General features: G+C 40.3%; 1 pseudogene across 1 annotated transcript; it reads left to right on the forward strand.

Moving 5' to 3' along the window:
* Nucleotides 1-7236: 7236 nt before the first annotated feature.
* LOC308628743 (ubiquitin-conjugating enzyme E2 W-like) lies at nucleotides 7237-7779 on the forward strand (annotated as a pseudogene). The gene has a single exon. The product of its transcript is annotated as a ubiquitin-conjugating enzyme E2 W-like (transcript).
* Nucleotides 7780-18482: the final 10703 nt, after the last annotated feature.

Below are 18482 nucleotides of genomic sequence, written 5' to 3' on the forward strand. Positions count from 1 at the left end.
TATCTGTTAGAAATCTGTTAGAAAAACCCTAGTTTTTCTAGGAGACCATAGACCCTAAGAGCCTTCAAGAGGAACTTTGAGCTTTGGCATCCTCATAGTGTGTATAACAAGGCTTTAATTTGGTTTGTCTTCTCAAATCTGAAAATTAGCTTGCAATCAGAGAAGGCCTGGAAATGCTTAGAGCATAATCCAACCCCCCTGCTACACACACACACACTTTGGAGGTGTGTCCCTAAATATTCACCAGTTCTTCCTGTAAGAGTAGTATATTTTTCTGATCCACTGATGTTAGATTTACCCATGTGACTTGCTCTGGCCAGTGGCATATGAGTAGATGTTATGCAAACCATGTTCAAGCAAAAGTTTTAAGATTGTGTGTTTTTATCAGGTCTCTTGGGGCTTAGACAGGGACTGTTCCTTCAATGTGGGTCCTGAAATGAGAAGATATGTGGAACAGAGCTGTAGCAGACCTGTGACTACCAGCATATAAAGAGATGGTGAAAAAAAACCTAAGTTGTTGTAAGCCACTGAGATTTTGGGGTTGCTTGTTACACAGCATAACCTATTAAAGCTAACTGATACAGGAGGTAAGAGGGGTCATTGGCTAAAGAGCTGTTTGTTAAACATTTTAATAGAGGCCAGAGATTAGTTTCTCATGCTAAACTTAAACTTACTCCTATGGAATACTGCTTCTACTCTTTCCACTGCTTTGGGAGTTTGGTGACCTAGTGGATCTGATTTTTCAGGCTGATTATGTGTGTATGTGAAGTGTGTGTGTGTGATGAAGCTTCCCAGACTGAGCTCTTGTCAGAAGGACACTTGATCCTGCTTAAAGCCAGCATGGACTCAGCCTTTAGGAGCTGTGTTTCCCAAGGCGATTATAGGTAATCAGAGGTTCGTTATTCAGGGGCTGATTATTCCACCTCTTTTCTTCTTTTAGTATAGATCTAGATCATCTCAGTTACATGAGCTCTATTCTTCAATCGTGACAGCAAGAAGCTAAGGGAGAAGCCCAAAGCCACTTCTCTGCCTGCTGACTCATCACTGTGGCAGAAGTGAGCCATCAGTACCTGCCAGGCACTGTCTTGGCACTGATTAGATATGATCTAGTTTAATCTTTATGGCCATCCATGAGATAAGTGTTACTATCTCCATTTTACAGATGACAAAATTGAGACTGAGATGTTAAACCACTTGCCCAGAATCACACAACCGGGTGGTAGAGCTGGAATATAGAATCAGGTATTTATCTGTGTTTTCATGACTTCAGTTAGTACCAAAAGAATCCAAAACTGATTTAAATGAAGAATGAAGTCAAATGATATGAAAACAGTGCCTATGTACCAGGTAGCAGTTGGGCTGGAGAGCTCCTGTAATAATGTGATGGAAAAACTTGAAGCTAAGAGGCAAACTCACAAATCTGAGACCACAGGGAGAGGGAACAAGATAAACCAACAATGAGCACCAGTCTTTTTTTTGTTTTTTGTCCACTGTATGTAAATTGGCTCCTTGAGAAGATCTTGCAGAAAGTGGCAGGAATAGAGGGTAAGCAGACTCTGTTTCTATTTTGGGAGGTTCCTCTTTCCTTCAACATGAAAAAGCAATAGCTTCTGTTTAAACCCCTGAACAGTTTACTCTTATACCTCATGCAATGTGAACCTGAGAAATGGGTGACGGTGTACTTTGAACAGTAATATTGTCCTCAGCTGGTGCTATTAGTGATGCGACAGAGGTATTTAATTAATTACCACTGACATATGTTTGTGCTAATTTATAAGGCTGGTTGGCTTGCACATTGCATCTGAACTCTTGTCTGCTGAGAGAGCTTCCTGAATACAAAGCAATTCCTAACTTGAAGCTAAAGAAAGAACGAAAGAAATCCTAGAATACTTCAAGTTTGGCAAGTCCTGATGGGTGACTTCTCAGTGGTTATCGACCGAGGGAGATTCTGTCCTCCACAAGGGATGTATGGCAATGTCTGGAGACATCTATGGTTATCACAGTGGAGGTGGGAGTTCAGGGAGGGTTACTACTGGCATCTAGTTGGTAGAAGCCAGTGAAGCTGCTAAACATCCTACTGTGCACAGGACAGCCTCCACCACAAAGAACGATCTGGTCCCAAATGTCAGTAGTGTTAGGGTTGAGAAATCGTGACCTAGCTTAATACTCCTGCTTTAACCAACATCCAGAGAGGGAAAGGGGCTTACTTGAGGTCACACAGCAACTTGGTAGTAGAACTGGGCAGCAGAATGATCTGCAGTTGTCAGAAGCACAGACTCTGGAGTCCAAAGGTGTGGCTCCCAATCGTGGATATGACTCTCACTAACGTGGGAAACTTGGGCAAGTTACTTAGCTGTGCCTCAGTTACCTTGCCCAGAAAATTGGGATAATGAAGGTGTCCACTAATAGGCTTTTGAGGGTAATCCAATGAGGTAAAGCATGTATAGACTTGGCATAGGACGTGTGCTTTATTTATTGTTAGAATTCTGTACCTTCTTATCAGCAAGATTCACCGTAAGCTAAGATGCATTATTATAATGATTATAAATATAGGACAAGAAACAGCCACGCAAACCTTGTTAGCTCCTTCTCTGTCCAGTGGTGGAGAGGCCTCTGAGTTACCAAGAACCACTTACTTCTGTGGTGACTCTGGTCTCATGATCCAAGGAGGTGGCACTGGCTCTGAAGTGTGTATGCAACAGCCCGTGAACATTTTTCTTCTTTAGTTTGATAACCTCAGCACTCCCACTCTCCTTTATAAAGTGGTGGACAGCGTGGTGGGCTAAGTAATGCTCCTCCACCCCCAAAAGATACCCAAGTCCTAATCCCTGGATCCAGTGAATGTTCCCTTACGTAGAGAGGGGAGCTTTGCAGCTCTGATGAGGGTCTTGGAGGGGGTAGGGGATGATCCTGGATTATCTGGGTGGGTCCTAAATGTAATCACTAGGGTCCTTATAGAAGGGAGGCAGGAAGGTCAAAGGAGGAACAAGATGAGCTGGTGATAGAGGCAGAGGGAGATAAGGCCACGTGATACAGGGCCACAAGCCAAGGAGTTGAGGACAGCCTCTAGAAGCTGAAAAAGGCAAGGGAGCAGACTCTTTCTTAGCGCCAACAGAAGAAACTAACTCTGCAGACACTGTGACTTTAGCCTGTAGGACTCATTTCAGACTTCTGACCTTCAGAACAGTAAGAGAATACATTTGTTTGAAGCCACTCAATGTGTGGTCACCTGTTACAGAAGCAACAGGCAACGGATACAGAGGGCTGTTATGGGGAGGGGGGCACAGATGCATAGGGGGCTGAGACCCCCTTCTGGGGAGATGCTGACCCCTTCATACCTGAGGTTCAATGTTATAGGATATCTCTGCTGACTCATGTGGTCCTGACTGAGGTCACCACAAACCATGAGAGTCAGGGTAGGAGTAAGCAGCTGGGAGACTCACCACAGAGGCAGGGAGAAGCTGGACTGGGGTTGGAGGCTGAGACCAGGCTGTCACTGGGGGGGCAGGTTGGTTCTGTGAGAGTGTGAGGCCGTGGCTGAGACCTTTCTAGAACCAGATGCCCTGACACTGCAGATGTAGGTTAGGAACCAAGGCCTCTGACAAAACTTGGAACAGATGTTGTCCTAACAGAGGTGAGATGACTATAGATGGTGGACCTGAGAAACCCCAGCCTGGGGTGCTTGGGGTCAATGCCCAGCAAAAGCACAGGGTGGGCTTGTAATGACCACACCTGAACAGCATCACCATGAGGGCAGGAGATGCACTGAGAGAGGGAGAAAATGGAACCACACGTGGTTTCCAGCAAATTATCAGGTGAAGCTGAGGCGGACAGCATCCTCTCTTGATATAAACATAGAATTAGGCAGGATAACACATCATAAAAACATGAGGATACCCACCCAAACTTAAAAGCCAGAGAGGAAACTCACCAGGGGCCAGAAATGAAGAAAGAGATGAAAGTAAGGGCGGTGCCTGGGGGTTTGAGATCTGCTATGGGCTAGAAGGACGGGCCCGGGGTTCAAACCAGAATAAGAGAGGTGAACTCAGGCTGATGGAAGGCTGGGAGGATGCTGCCTGAAGTTTAGAGCAGTGGTGCTCCTCGGAGTAGCACTGCCTCTTGGGGGGCATGTGGGAGGATTTAGGGCATTTTTATTTTTTTTTTACATCTTTATTGGAGTATAATTGCTTTACAGTGTTGTGTTAGTTTCTGCTGTATAACAAAGTGAATCAGCTATATGCATACGTATATCCCCATATCCTCTCCCTCTTATGTCTCTCTCCTACCCTCCCTACCCCACCCCTCTAGGTGGACACAAAGCACTGAGCTGATCTCCCTGTGCTATGCAGCTCCTCACACCGGTCAGAATGGCCATCATGAAAAAATCTACAAACAATAAATGCTGGAGAGGGTGCAGAGAAAAGGGAACCCTCTTGCATTGTTGGTGGGAATGTAAATTGATACAGCCACTATGGAGAACAGTATGGAGGTTCCTTAAAGAACTAAAAATAGAACTACCATACTACTTTGTCCCCCACCCCACCCACCCACCCAGGGGACATGTGGCAGTGTCTGTGGAGACATCTGTGATTGCCACAGTGGTGGGGGAGGAAGAATTGCTCCTGGCATCTAGTGTGTGGAGGCCAGGGATGCTGCTAACTTCCTAGTGCACAGAACAGACCCCCAACAAGGAATTGTTTGGTGCCCTATGTCAATAGAGCTGCAGTTGAGAAAGCCTCGTGTAAAGAGCAAATGTTGTAAGATCATGCTCGAAAAGAGCTGGCCTGACTCCTGGCTCATGGAAGGTGCTCAGGAATTAGAACCTTTTTTCTAGAGTTTAACCATCTGCTGGGGTAGCTGTTTCCAGACCTGGGGACATGAGCTGGGGCCTGGGAAGGAAGGGAACAACACTACCATCATTAAATGTTATTCTTTTTACCACCACTGTTGTTATGATTATTGCTAGTGACTGGTATTTGTTGAGATCCTCTGGAATCCTGTTTTCAGTGCTTTCCATGTAATGACTGACAACAACTCCACAAAGTTCCTGCAGTAGGTCTTATTATTATGTCAGTTTCACAGAGAAGGAAACTGAGTGCCTGTCTTAATCTGTTCAGGCTGCTCTAACATGGAGGAAGCTCCCTGGAGTCCCTATTATAAAGGCACTAATCCTATTCGTGGGGGCTCCACCCTCATGACCCAGTCACCTCCCAAAGACCCCACCTCCTAATGCCATCACCTTGGGAGTTAGGTTTCACCTTATGAATTTTGAGGGGGGACACAACCATTCAGTCCCTAACAGTACCTGTACGTGAGGGGCTGGTCACAGAGAGCACTCATACGTCTGCTGTTTAGATAGCTGTTCACTTTTTTCAAAGTGCTTCTCTGAGGATTTCAATGCTCAGGAAACAAGATCCTCTCCTGATCCATTGGTGCTTCTCCAAATGATCACGGGATCTTCCTATGGGGTGGGGAGAGGAATTTAATATCTGAGTTACAGCTCCCAGGGTTCAGAGAGGTTAAGTCATGTGCCTAAGGTCATACAGCCGGTAAGTGAGAGAGCTCTGCTTGTGACCACAGAGACAAATTCCACTCCAGAAGTCACAGGAACTGCTGATGTTCTGTTTGTCCTGGACCACATTCCGCAGGTAGCTAGGAGTGAGGCTAGGCTTATGCAAGGACCTGCTTGCATTCCAGCTGTAGTCTTTACTGCCTGAATCAGGCAGGTGGCTGTTAATCACCCACTACCTGTGGCACCCCTTGCGCTGTGAGAGACGCTTATATCTTAATTAATTTTCAGCTGCTGTTTTTGTTTTTGTTTTTTATTCCCCCTGTTGACAAACTGAGATTCTACACTACTTGTCTCAAACTTCCTTGGTTTCCCTGCGATGTTTAACATGTTATTGGGAAAAGAGAAAAAGAGTGAAACAAAGCATTTCTTCAGTTCATATTTCAGTAGATGCTCATTTATTTCCAGATTTTTTATTTGTGAATTTGTCTACTCGCTACAATTTTTCATCATCCCCAAATGAAAACTTGCAGTACTTTGGTGGTTATTTGCAGCCATGCACAGAGTTGCAAAAATTTCCAGTCACTCAATGTGCACATTCCCAGCTGATGTGCACAGCTTTGATGACACAACCAGGCTTTGTTGTTGCAGTTCTTACACTGCAAACAAGTGCTCTTTTTTTTTTTTATAATTTTTTAAAAAATTTATTTATTTTAATTTATTTCTTATTTTTGGCTGTGTTGGGTCTTCATTGCTGCGCGTGGGCTTTCTCTAGTTGCGGCGAGGGGGGCTACTCTTTGTTGCAGTGTGCGGGGCTACTCTTCATTGCAGAATGCAGGCTTCTCATTGCGGTGGCTTCTCTTGTTGCGGAGCATAGGCTCTAGAGCGTGTGAGCTTCAGTAGATGCAGCACATGGGCTCAGTAGTTGTGGCTCGTGGGCTCTAGAGTGCAGGCTCAGTAGTTGTGGCTCACGGGCTTAGTTGCTCCATGGCATGTGGGATCTTCCCGGACCAGGGCTCGAACCCGTGTCCCCTGCATTGGCAGGCGGATTCTTAACCACTGCGCCACCAGGGAAGCCCACAAGTGTTCTTTTTGAAGTCTGTTTAGCACTACTGCTATTTGCTTTTTTGTCCTTTTTATTGGTGATTTTGCTGTTTAAAATGGTCTCCAAGTATAGAGCTGAAGTGCTGTCTGGTGTTCCTAAGTGCAGTAAGGCTGGGACATGCCTTATGGAGAGAACAGCTAGATAACAGGCAGGGGTCATAGTGCTGCTGGCCCTGAGACCAACATTAATGAATCAACATTAATATTAAAAGGCTTTTAAACAGAAACACACTTAAAACAAAGTTCTGTATTGATTATCTGATGAAAATGCTGTGACCAGAGGTTTACAGGAACCTAACCTGTATTTCCCCTAAGAACAATGGTTCAGTGTTCGCTAAATCGGTGTTCTCAAAACTTTATGGTACATGACTCTTGTGAATAATGCACCTTTTTTGGTCTCAGTTTATGTTCCCAGCAGTCTGTAAGGTAGGTACCATTCCACTCGACAGTTGAAGACACTGCATCTCCGAGAGGCTTAGCAGGTTGCCTGTGGTCACACAAAACTAGAAATCAAACCCAGTTCTGCCAGAATGAATCATCCACGCTCTTTCTATAAAATTTTGCTGATTTTAGAATTTTCTGGTTGAATCGAATCATGCTGAACATTCAAAAGCACTTCATTGATGGCATCAATGCAGAACGACTACAAAAAGAACCGTTGGCTTTGCAAAATGACCCACCTCCCGGAATGACTTTAAATGAAAAGAGTGTTCAAAATTCATTTACACAGTGGATTGTAGATATGGAAGGTGCACCAGGTACCTTATATGAAGGGGAAATTTTTCAACTTCTATTTAAGTTTAGTAGTCGATATCCTTTTGACTCTCCTCAGAGATGACCACCAGAATTCTTTTTATGTTCGAACATGTAACAAGAATCCAAAGAAAACAAAATGGTGGTATCATGATGATACTTGTTGATGCCACTGTTATCATCCTCCCAGCAGAAGACAGTCCTACTGAGAAAATGAGCACTTTGATCATTCAGTCTTTGAACTTTAACCTTTGACTGGAAATGACCTATAGACAAAGAAAACTACTTCCTTTTACTGCATTTTTACTTGTGTGCATTCTGGGTGCATGTTGATCGCTGGTTCAGTCCAGGCAACTGACATGCTTTTATTAGTCATACAGTATTGATGCAGGTGTCAGGAAATGTCAAATATAATTCCATTTTTAATTTTTATTTTTTTAAGCTTTTGGAAAAGTTCCAGGTCCTCATGTACAGTGCAATAACAATGACTTCCTTGGCGGTTTGGGGATGTTCATTGCCAGCAACGGATGTTGTAACAGGAAAAATTTTCATCAACTCCTGCCACCCAATGATTAATGCATGATAGAGCCTATGAAATGAACTTATCCATTAGAGTGGGATTATAAATAAAGTGAGGGATCCAACATTACTTTGAAAGTCACCCCAACTGCTTATATTTGGATTCTATGCACTGTGAACCTAAGGTTAACAGCATGAATTAACATGCGTTTTTAAAGGACTGTAATGAAAAATCATTGCGTATTTATTGAATTGTTTATATCTGCTGTCAAATTGTTTTGACATGGACGGTTTTCAAGTAACATTGGCAGAGAGGTAGAATAATTTATCCCTCTGGTGAAAATGAATTCATCTGTTGTATATAGTTCCTCAATCTCTGAAGTAAAGGTAATATAGGGTATTGTAAAGTAAATATAGTGTTTATAGTAAAGTAAAGGTAATATAGATATGAATGGTTTAATAAAGGCTTTATTTTGTAAGAAAAATGACAGTGATGATTAAACTGCTGCAGTCCATAATTTGGGCTTGTTATTTGTACATTAACGATTTTTTTTCCAAGTAGATTACACTCTGTTACTTCCATTCCACTCTGTTACTAGCCATCAGCATTAAGCCCTGCTGCCCAAACACTATTTCATTTATTTATGTTTGGAAAATCCATAAACATTTTTGTCTGCAAGTTTGTTTCTTTTGTTATGTTTTAAGTCAAGTTTGAACGTTACAATACTTTAATTGAAAAACTTTTGTCAAGTTTTTCCTTGTAAATTTTCTTTATTTGTAAGCATCATCTTGTCCTTCAATCCTGTACCCTAAAATAAGGAATACATTTTGACAGAGGCTTAATGTTTGTTTTTTTTTTTCCGGTACGTGGGCCTCTCACTTTTGTGGCCTCTCCTGTTGCGGAGCACAGGCTCCAGACGCACAGGCTCAGCGGCCATGGCTCACGGGCCTAGCCGCTCCACAGCATGTGGGATCTTCCCGGACTGGGGCATGAACCCGTGTCCCCTGCATCGGCAGGCGGACTCTCAAACACTGCACCACCAGGGAAGCCTGAGGCTTAATGTTTTAACAAAAGAGTGTGGACATTTTTATTTTAAAATTTAGGTAAAAGTACACTATAGAATATGGCATGTTTGCTTATTTGTCTCACACAACCATACAGTTTTGTTCTGGAGGGATTTGTTTTGTTTTGCTTTGCTTTGTTGGTATTTAAGACTTTGCTTACAGCTAGATAATATTTTTCTATAGAAAAAAAAATTTCTGAAGGCTCCAGCTCTCAGTACCATGTAAGCTAATGATCCTGTAATTAGGTTCTCTTTTTTAAAAAGCAATTAATATATTTTATAAATTACCTTTTCACATATGCAAAATCTGTTTCTACTACAATGTTACTTTTACTAATGCCTATTGTTGCACTCTTTTTGACATATCCTACAGTGAATATATGAATCAATTTGGGCTTAAAAATGAAAGCCAGTTGGCTAAAAGGTTTGAAATATGTACCCTAGCAAAACCTTCCAATCAATAGTTGGCAAAGAATATTTTACAAATTGTTTTTAATCTCTGTATAGATGACATTTTGTAGCTTTGTATATGTTAATTAAAAGTGTATAATTTTATACTCTAAAAGTATAATTGTTGAACTCAGGGGTGGGTAGACTTCTAAAATATATTTATTATTCTCAATATTTCTGCTGTAGAAATAACTTGAAAAAACATTTTAAACTATGGCCAGCCACCAAATTGTGGACACTGTTTATACTGTTAGTTAGCAACTACCACTGTTTAAACTTAGAAACATTTTTGTTCTTGACTAGATATACATAAGTTCTCACAGTAGTAGTCTCTACCAGTATTATTAGTTGGCTGATTCAACCAAGACAAAAAAATGTTTTTTGGAATTTCTTCAGTCCTAAGCACATATATATGCTTAGATTCTATACTATTTGTCTCAAACTTCCTTGGTTTTAACTGCTTTTAAATATGAAAATTGCAGCTGTAAATTATGTATTTTTCATATTTTACATAACTGCTCTAAACTACTGATTCACTTGATCATTCTCTGGGGTGGGGTAGGGGGTCTCTCTCCAGACTGCTGGTCCTCTTACTAAAACCCTTTTATAAAGAAATGACCTGTGACATTTATTCACCAAAGGAATTAATATACCAGGTCAAAGGTTAACAATGCTACTGTATAGATTAATAGGTCATACATAGCCTCAATTGAATTTTTAATACAAATAATAGTATTTTAACGTACCTCTCTCTCTACATAGAGATACCGTACAACAAATTAAAATGACACAGAGGAAAGTAAAGGAAAACCAAATAATTTGGGTACATTTTATGGTTTAAGGAGAAGATAGGATGAAATATCCTAAAATATAGAAGCACCAACCATTCAAAATTTGCAATCTGATAACACCTTATGCATTACTTCCTTGAACTCAGGAGTCATTGAAAACTCCAGTACACATAGATTTAATTAAGTTAATTTTAAATGTAAGTTACATAATTGAAAGACATAGATGTTTACCTGAGTCATTGCTTAAGAGAGGGCAATTAACAGTTTTGTTATAATAAAAAGAATATTTCTCTGTACTGCATTGTTGAATGACAACCAGAATAAGAAAGTGTACATGGGAACATGCTACTTCCCTCTTCCCTGCATTCCCTCTGTGAAGCATTATCTGCTGCATAGGTCTACAGAATTATACCTTCAGATTTAGGACAATATGTACTCTCTTCTTTTTTATTTATTTATTTTAAGGTCATTCTTCTGGTTTGCCAAATTCTGTTAAGGCAGTGATACATTCAGTTCCTTATTTTGCATGAACTTGGTGTCCTTTCAAAAAAAATATTATGTCAAGTAGGTAATTAATACCATAGATTTTAAAGAGAGAAACGGTTTTCAGTTTTTTAAGATAAATTTTTAAAAATAAATTTTACGGCTCTTGTCTTAAGGAATTTAAATATTCATCTCTAAAGGACTTACTTGTAATGTACAAATTCCTCTTTTTTAGCTAGCAGGGAAATAAGGCTTTTTTTTAAATCCTTGGAAGAAAATGCGAAAAATAGCTTTTATATAGAGTTCATCTAGAGAAAGATCGTAATACTTATTGTTTTTTTGTTGTTTGTTTGTTTTTGTTTTTGTTTTTGCGGTACGCGGGCCTCTCACTGTTGTGGCCTCTCCTGTTGCGGAGCACAGGCTCCGGACGCGCAGGCTCAGCGGCCATGGCTCACGCGCCCAGCTGCTCCGCGGCATGTGGGATCTTCCCGGACCAGGGCACAAACCCGTGTCCCCTGCATCGGCAGGCGGACTCTCAACCACTGCGCCACCAGGGAAGCCCTTATTGTTTTGACTAGGTATATAAATATTTGGTATAAAGTAACTAGAATAGTTTACTACTTTTTCCCTTCTGAAATTTTAACTATATGCAAAAATACATATCATTAGATTCCTGTGGTGGATAATAATTTCTTCAGATCCTAGAATAGGTACCTAGTGACTGCTTAATTGTTCCCAGATTGCATCAAAGATGAATTGAAATGAATAATGATTTGAAAATGGTATGTAACCACATATTACTTGTTTCTGGTAATCAAGTCTTATTTTTTATAAAGAGCTGAGGCTTGACCATATGATTCTTTTCTGAGGATTCACTGTTATCAAAATCAGCTACTGCACTTTTCTGTTACGCTAATGCCTTTGCATCATTAAGATCTATGAAGAAGTTATCTTTTAATCTGCACCTCCTGGCCCTAATCCTCTTTGCAGTCTTTATTTTTATTCCTCCTTTATTTTTCTTCCTTCCTGTCTACTCACAGATACCAATAGATCAGTCTTCAGTGTCCCTCTGGTCTCTGTTTTTCTTCCCTTTCCTCCCTTCTTTCCTTCCTTCCCTTTCCTCTCCCTTTCCCTTTCTCGAGGTTAGGAAATCCAGAGAAGGAGGATTATTAAAATTATATCAGAAAAATATTTTAATAAAAAGACTCCATCCTACAAATAAAATAATTTCTGATACCTAATTTTAGTCCATCACTAGATGGCTAAACTTGTTTAATAACTGACTACTTGATAAATAAGCTGTTGTTAGCTATAATTTAGTTCTTAACTACTGGTATTGAGGGAATTTTGTTTACTTTTTGGATGTGACTCCTCTCTCAAAGCCTAATTATTGCCCAAATGAATTAAATTACTTATTTCGGTGAAAGTGTTTTTCCATTTAAGTTTCTAAACCATTTTGTGATTTGGAACTATTTTCTAAAAATAATAATTTATGGGAGACTTTTACTTTCTCAGCATAAATTAAAGACAGACTTATATACACCATTATCATTAGAGGCCCGTGGAATCTAAGCATGTACTTCAAAACTTAGATCTCTGTCCTTCAAGTTGAAGTTCTGGTTCTGACTACGGTCCTGATAATTGAGGTGTTTATTGTGACTTTAATTCTCAAATGTTAGCATTGGGACTTATAGTTGGGGATGTATCTCCAAAATTATTACATGAATATCTTTCTTACGAAAAACTTTTTGTTAATAAAACAGTGTGATATCTGACGCCATTTTGAATATGTGGAAGGAATGTTTGAATAGAAGCCAGTACGTCTTCACATACCTAAAGAACTCGAGTTTTGCAATTTGAGCGCAGTTGATTGTGAAAGGAGAAACAGTTCTTGTTCTATTTCTTGGCACATACACCATCAGGGTTTTGAGAAAAGTTTGCTCCTACAATAATTCTCAGAGCTGTTTTCTCAAAGGCAAAAGCATGGTTTCAAAACTCACCGGGCTTTGGCTTGTTAGGTGTGATTTCACTTGTCAGATTTCCTGGCACATCAACTTATTGAATAATCTTGCTTCTTTAATTAAAAACCTGAAACAGGACAAATAAAGAATTTGGTAGATTGTGTCAGATACCCTGGAAATGCAAGTCTCTTCATAGTTAATCACAGATTGCTTACATAATGCAAATTGATTGCCAAGCTCAAGGAACATAGTTATTTGAATAGATTATTATCTAGTAGCCAAAAATCAGGTGCATGTTCGAGTCATAATGGATATGTTATTTTTAGTTGGTACCATTTTTCTCTCAATATTCAGAAATACAGATTGTGCATTTTATTAATAGGAATGGAAGCTCATGCTTGAAGATCTGCATAGGGCAGATGTATGTATTTTATAAAATCAAGTTGTAAAATATGTAAAGCTACTGCTTTTTAAATAAAATATATTGACATATAAATCTATATATTATTTATTTTAAATACATGTATCAAACTTTTGTTAGCTGAATATAAACTACATTGTGTGCTTTATGGAATTCAGTAACTTTTAATAATAAAGCAGTTGTCAATAAAAAAAAAGCACCTCATTTTTAAATTGGGGTACAGGCTGACCTCGGAGATACTGTGGATTCAGTTCCAGACAAATGCAATAAAGTGAGTTATGCAATTAACTGAGTTACATGAATTTTTCGGTTTCCCGGCGCATATAAAATTTATGTTCCCACTGTACTGTAGTCTATTAAATGTGCAAAAGCATTATGTCTAAAAAAAAGTGTTCATGCCTCAATTAAAATATACTTTATTGCTAAAAAGTGCTAACCATCACCTGAGCCTTCAGTGAATCATGATAGCATCAAAGATCACGGATCACAGGTCATCCTAACAAACATAATAATAACGAAGAAGCTTGAACTATTGCGAGAATTACCAAAATGTGACACACAGACACGAAGTGAGCAAATGCTGCTGGGAAAATGGTGCTGATAGACTTGCTTGATGTAGGAATGACACAAACCTTCAATTTATTAAAAAAAATCTGGGAAGTGTGATAAAATGAAGCACAATGAAATGAGGGACGCCTGTAGCTTTTTCTTGTTTCCATCTCTTCCCACTGCAGAAGAAGGTAGTTTATAGGGTGATGAGCTCGGGCAAAACAAAACACCCCAAGACAAGACAAAGTTCCTAGTGCCTTGGGAGAAGCAAAGTAAAAGTTTAAATATACCTTTTTAATCTAGAAGAGAGGGTGAATCTTAAATCAGTAAAACCACTGCATTTTTGCCTTTCTATTGATTTCTTTTTTTTAAAAATAGATCTTTGTTGGAGTATAATTGCTTCACAATACTGTGTTAGTTTCCTATTGATTTCTTTGTTTCAGTTAGCAAGACTTTTTTTTTTAGGTTAGTTAGGCTCTTTTATAAGTTTTTATGTTGAGATTTTTATGCTTTCATTTGTTTTGCTTTGAGCACCTAATGATTTCTTTTACTGTCTTTTATGTCTGATCTGCCCCGAACAGTCATAAGAATGGCCCATAAACTAGTTCCTCCAGCAATCCATGCATTGCTGTGTGAAACTTTATAAAGGAGAGGGTCATGTGACTCACAAGTCATCTGAGGACACCCTGCCCCATTTCCTTACAATTGACACAAGCCCCCTATCCCACACTCAGCTGGAAAATTTAATCTCTGCTCCAAGATTTCTGCAGATTCCAGGGTCGTATATTCTTAAGGTTACCTCTAGTTCTAACTTCCTGTTAATCTCACCGCAGTCTCATTCTGAGGAGGACTACGCAGATATGGACACCATAAACTTTTCCTTAATTTTCTGCGTCCAAAATTCACAAAAGACATTTATTTGGTGTGTTCTTAAAAGAAAGTTTAAGGTGATGGATGACTTCTACCCAGCACACAACTTGAAAACTGATTTTTAGGCACACGAGATCTAAAAAATCCTTCAACTATTCCTGTTTCTTATTTTTTTTTTTTTAATTGACCATTTCTGGCTTCTTTGCTGGATTTATTCTGTGACTTTTCCCTTTTCCTCTGTCTCTCACTTTTCCCAACCCAAAATGTCTGGAGTACAAAGCTGGTCATCTCTCTCTCTCTTTTTTTTTTTTTTTTTTACTATCCTTCTACACTTAAAGCTTATTATCAAGATGTCTTTCTAAAAAAGACAGGATCCCCTAAAGAGTATTTTCATGCCAGCTATAAAAATAACATTTTAAACTCCCTTTTTATGGAGTGGAAGCTTCATAGAAGGGAGGATTGGATGAGTTTACCAGGGATTTAAAGAATCAAGACCACGAAAGTGAGTCGGAAATACTACCATCGGAGAAAAATTGGATTTTGCATCTTTGTCTCTGTTTGACATTCTGCCCACGGCAGTTCTTATATTGATTGTTCACTTCTCTAAGAAGAATGTAGGTTCCACTCCCAGCCTCAGACGATGTCGCTTTCAAAGAAAGGTGGCCAAACTCACTTCAAAATGATGGGATTGCACAGAAAATGTGAGCAGGTGGGACTGGAGTGATTAGCCCATTTTTGGCGTGCCTTTTCTCACCATTTCCCAGATATGTGGGACAGATTTTAGTGGAGGAGGCCTACTCCTTCATTTCAAATAACAATATTAACTCCAATAATCACCAACACTTACTTAGGGTTTACTGTATGAGTGTTTCCCATTACTTAATGATATTATTTTACTCATTGATCTTCACCATGAACCAACAAGGCAGGCACTATTTTCATCCCCATTTTACAGATGAGGAACTGAGGCAGAGACGTCATCCAAGATGGTTACAAACCAAGGCAGTTTGGCTCCAGAATCCATGTTCTTACCCACCATGCTGCTCAGTCTCTCTCTGATTTCACAAATAGTAATGCCAGGGGACTGCTGAGCCCAGTGGCTCAACACACAGTGATTGGAACACCAAGGTCATACGTTAAATCCTGCCAGATCCTTTAAGCATCAGCCCAAATGCCACATCCACAGAGCAGTCTTTCCCATACCAGGGTCATTTCCTCTGTCCCATTCTCACTGGTCCATGTACTGTTTAGTACATAATTGCTAAGTAATTATCTGTGCAGTTAATACTTTATCTCCTCAGCTAAAATGCAATCTCCATGCAAACAAGGATCACCTCTCTGTCACCACTGCCTTTCCAATACTCAGCAGAGTGTTTGACACATAGTGTGGCTTCAACAAATATTGGCTTCAAGGATGCATGAATAAGAATGGACACAGAAGTGCATAATTCCAACTCCTTCCAGAGCAGGGCTTCTCAGATTCCACACTAAGCAGAGAAAAGAACACTTTCTTAATGGTTGAATTTTACTAATAACCCCAGCTTATTATGAGATTACACTTTTGCAGGTTAAGTTCTTTGGGAACGAACATAGCAAGGAAGGGTTTATTTAATGATAGCAGCTATCATGGGGAAGTACATATTATATGCAGGTGCCGTGCTAAATGTTTCATACCATTATCTTACCTGGTTCTTATAACCCCATGGTTGACAGAGGCCCAGAGGACTTAGTAACTTGACCAAGGTGACATCATTGGCAGGAAGGCCTGGGATTTGAACCCCGGCAGGTCTGGCTGATGGCAGAGCCCTTGCTCTCAGTCACCCAGTTATAAGAATCCATTAGTGCTCTTGACGTCTTATTTTTACAAACATTTCTCCATGCTCCAACACACATTTATATTCACGGAGAGTCTTCTAGAAGACATAAATGTGGATCCCTGTGCATGGAACAGTGCCTGGCACTTAAAAATGTTTGTTGAATAGACAAATGGTTAGAAAGGTCTTTCTTACTTCATTGTATTGAATATGTTATTAAAATAAAGTTCCCACTGTTTATGAAAGGGTGTCTACTTCTTATCTATTTCTTGTCTGTTTCTAAACCAAGCAGTTTAACCAAGTCTTCTGTCAGCCGAGCTTCTGCCGTCCCATGCCTTCCACACTTTCCCTTTAATCTAAACCACTTACCAAGATATTTTCCCTAAAATGAGACAGTCTCCTCTCAACTAAGGCAAATTCATAGTAAAATACCCACCCCTCATACATACATTCTTTCATTTAGTTGAGACCATCTCCTCCATTTTACCAATGGGGAAAAACGAAGCTGGTCCAGTATGTCTCTTAATTAAAGCTTTTTAATAGACACACTTTTTTGCAGCAAACTCTTTTCTGTATTTCTTTTGCAAGCCATGGAAGTGGGCATAAAGTCTTCCCCTAGCAATGCAGGCGGGATGATGCTTTCTGATTCTCTTGGTTTCTTCTTGGGGTGAAGATAATGCTCTGAAATGCTCTACCCCCCTGACTGCTGCTTCGAGACAGTGGGTGTGAGCCAAGAAAATCTATTCAGCCATTTGTTAGCTCCAAAAACAGCATCAGTGAGAGAGAAGGCCTCAAGCTACAGGGCCCAAAATGTGGATCTGAACATTCTGGTGCTTCTATTTTCAGAAGTGCAGCGGGATAAACGGCACCCACAAGGTTTTGGAAAGAAAATCTGCAAAAGAACAATGAAAATAGCTCTTGCTGTTGGTCCCCTCCCCCATCCCTGACTCTAGCCTGGGCCAGGGAGGGACTTAAGTGAGTGAGGAGAAAACAGAGCGGGCCACCAGTGGAAAGGAACTTCTCACCCTGAGTGGCCCCGTGAGGCAGGATGTGTTCTTTTTTGTGTGTGTTACACGGGCCTCTCACTGCTGTGGCCTCTCCCGTTGTGGAGCACAGGCTCCGGACGCGCAGGCTCAGCGGCCATGGCTCATGGGCCCAGCCGCTCTGCGGCATGTGGGATCTTCCCGGACCGGGGCACGAACCCATGTCCCCTGCATCGGCAGGCAGACTCTCAACCACTGCGCCACCAGGGAAGCCCAGGATGTGTTCTTTAAGGGACTTACTCCTTCTGTGATGAAATCAACGTAGATAGACTACTCTCTCCAAAGAGATCTTCTCTCTGAGCTGAATACTTCTAGAAGAAAGCAAGCCACAGAAGAATACAATGACAGTGTCCATTCTTTGCTTCCTGGCTGTAAAAACCTGCATTTGAAAGCTATACAGTATAGTCTTGGGAACTTGCACAGAGTAGCTGAGTATCCTTTGTAGATTGCAAGAATGTCTGACGAGTATAAGGTCTGTTTGGGTACTTGTGCCCCTTCTGGAAAACAGGGTCACTGGGGGAAGAGGCTCTGGCTCGCTCATTTCAGAATCCAAGTTGCACTGAGCACGGGGCCAGACAAATAGGACATGGTCATCAGGGAGGGAGGGTGGAGGGACCAGGTTTGTAGAATCAGCCTGGGAGCCTGGTTCCTCACCACTTCCTTTGTTGATCCTTCAACCTTTAAACCAGAGGACTGAGCATTTTTTTTTTTTTCCCTGTGGCTTGGACCCCTTCAACAGGCAGATGAAGCTTGTGGATATCTTCGCAGAATAATGATTTTTTAAAAAAATCCATAAAATGCATTGCCTTTTCAAAGAAACTAATTTCACTGAAAATAGTTATCAAAATATTTAATAACACTAATGTGTGAAATGGTAATATATGGGCTTCTTTATTTACACATTAAAGAAAAAGGTCCAGTGGCAGGTCTAAAGACTTCATAATTTTTAAATAGTGATAAGTGTAAATGATAATTTGAAATATTGGCAACACTTATAACATGATAATTAGCTATGATTCCTATTGGTGACATGGTCACAGCTACTCTAATACTTAATGCTGCTGTGGTTTATTCCCTCATTCATTATTGAGGGACATATCAAATTTCAGTTAGGAGTCAGTGAAAATGAAGACGCTTTTTATTTTTCCCCT

The sequence above is a fragment of the Mesoplodon bidens genome (genome assembly GCF_964165515.1).
Source record: "Mesoplodon bidens genome assembly, chromosome: 15".
NCBI lineage: Eukaryota > Metazoa > Chordata > Mammalia > Artiodactyla > Ziphiidae > Mesoplodon > Mesoplodon bidens.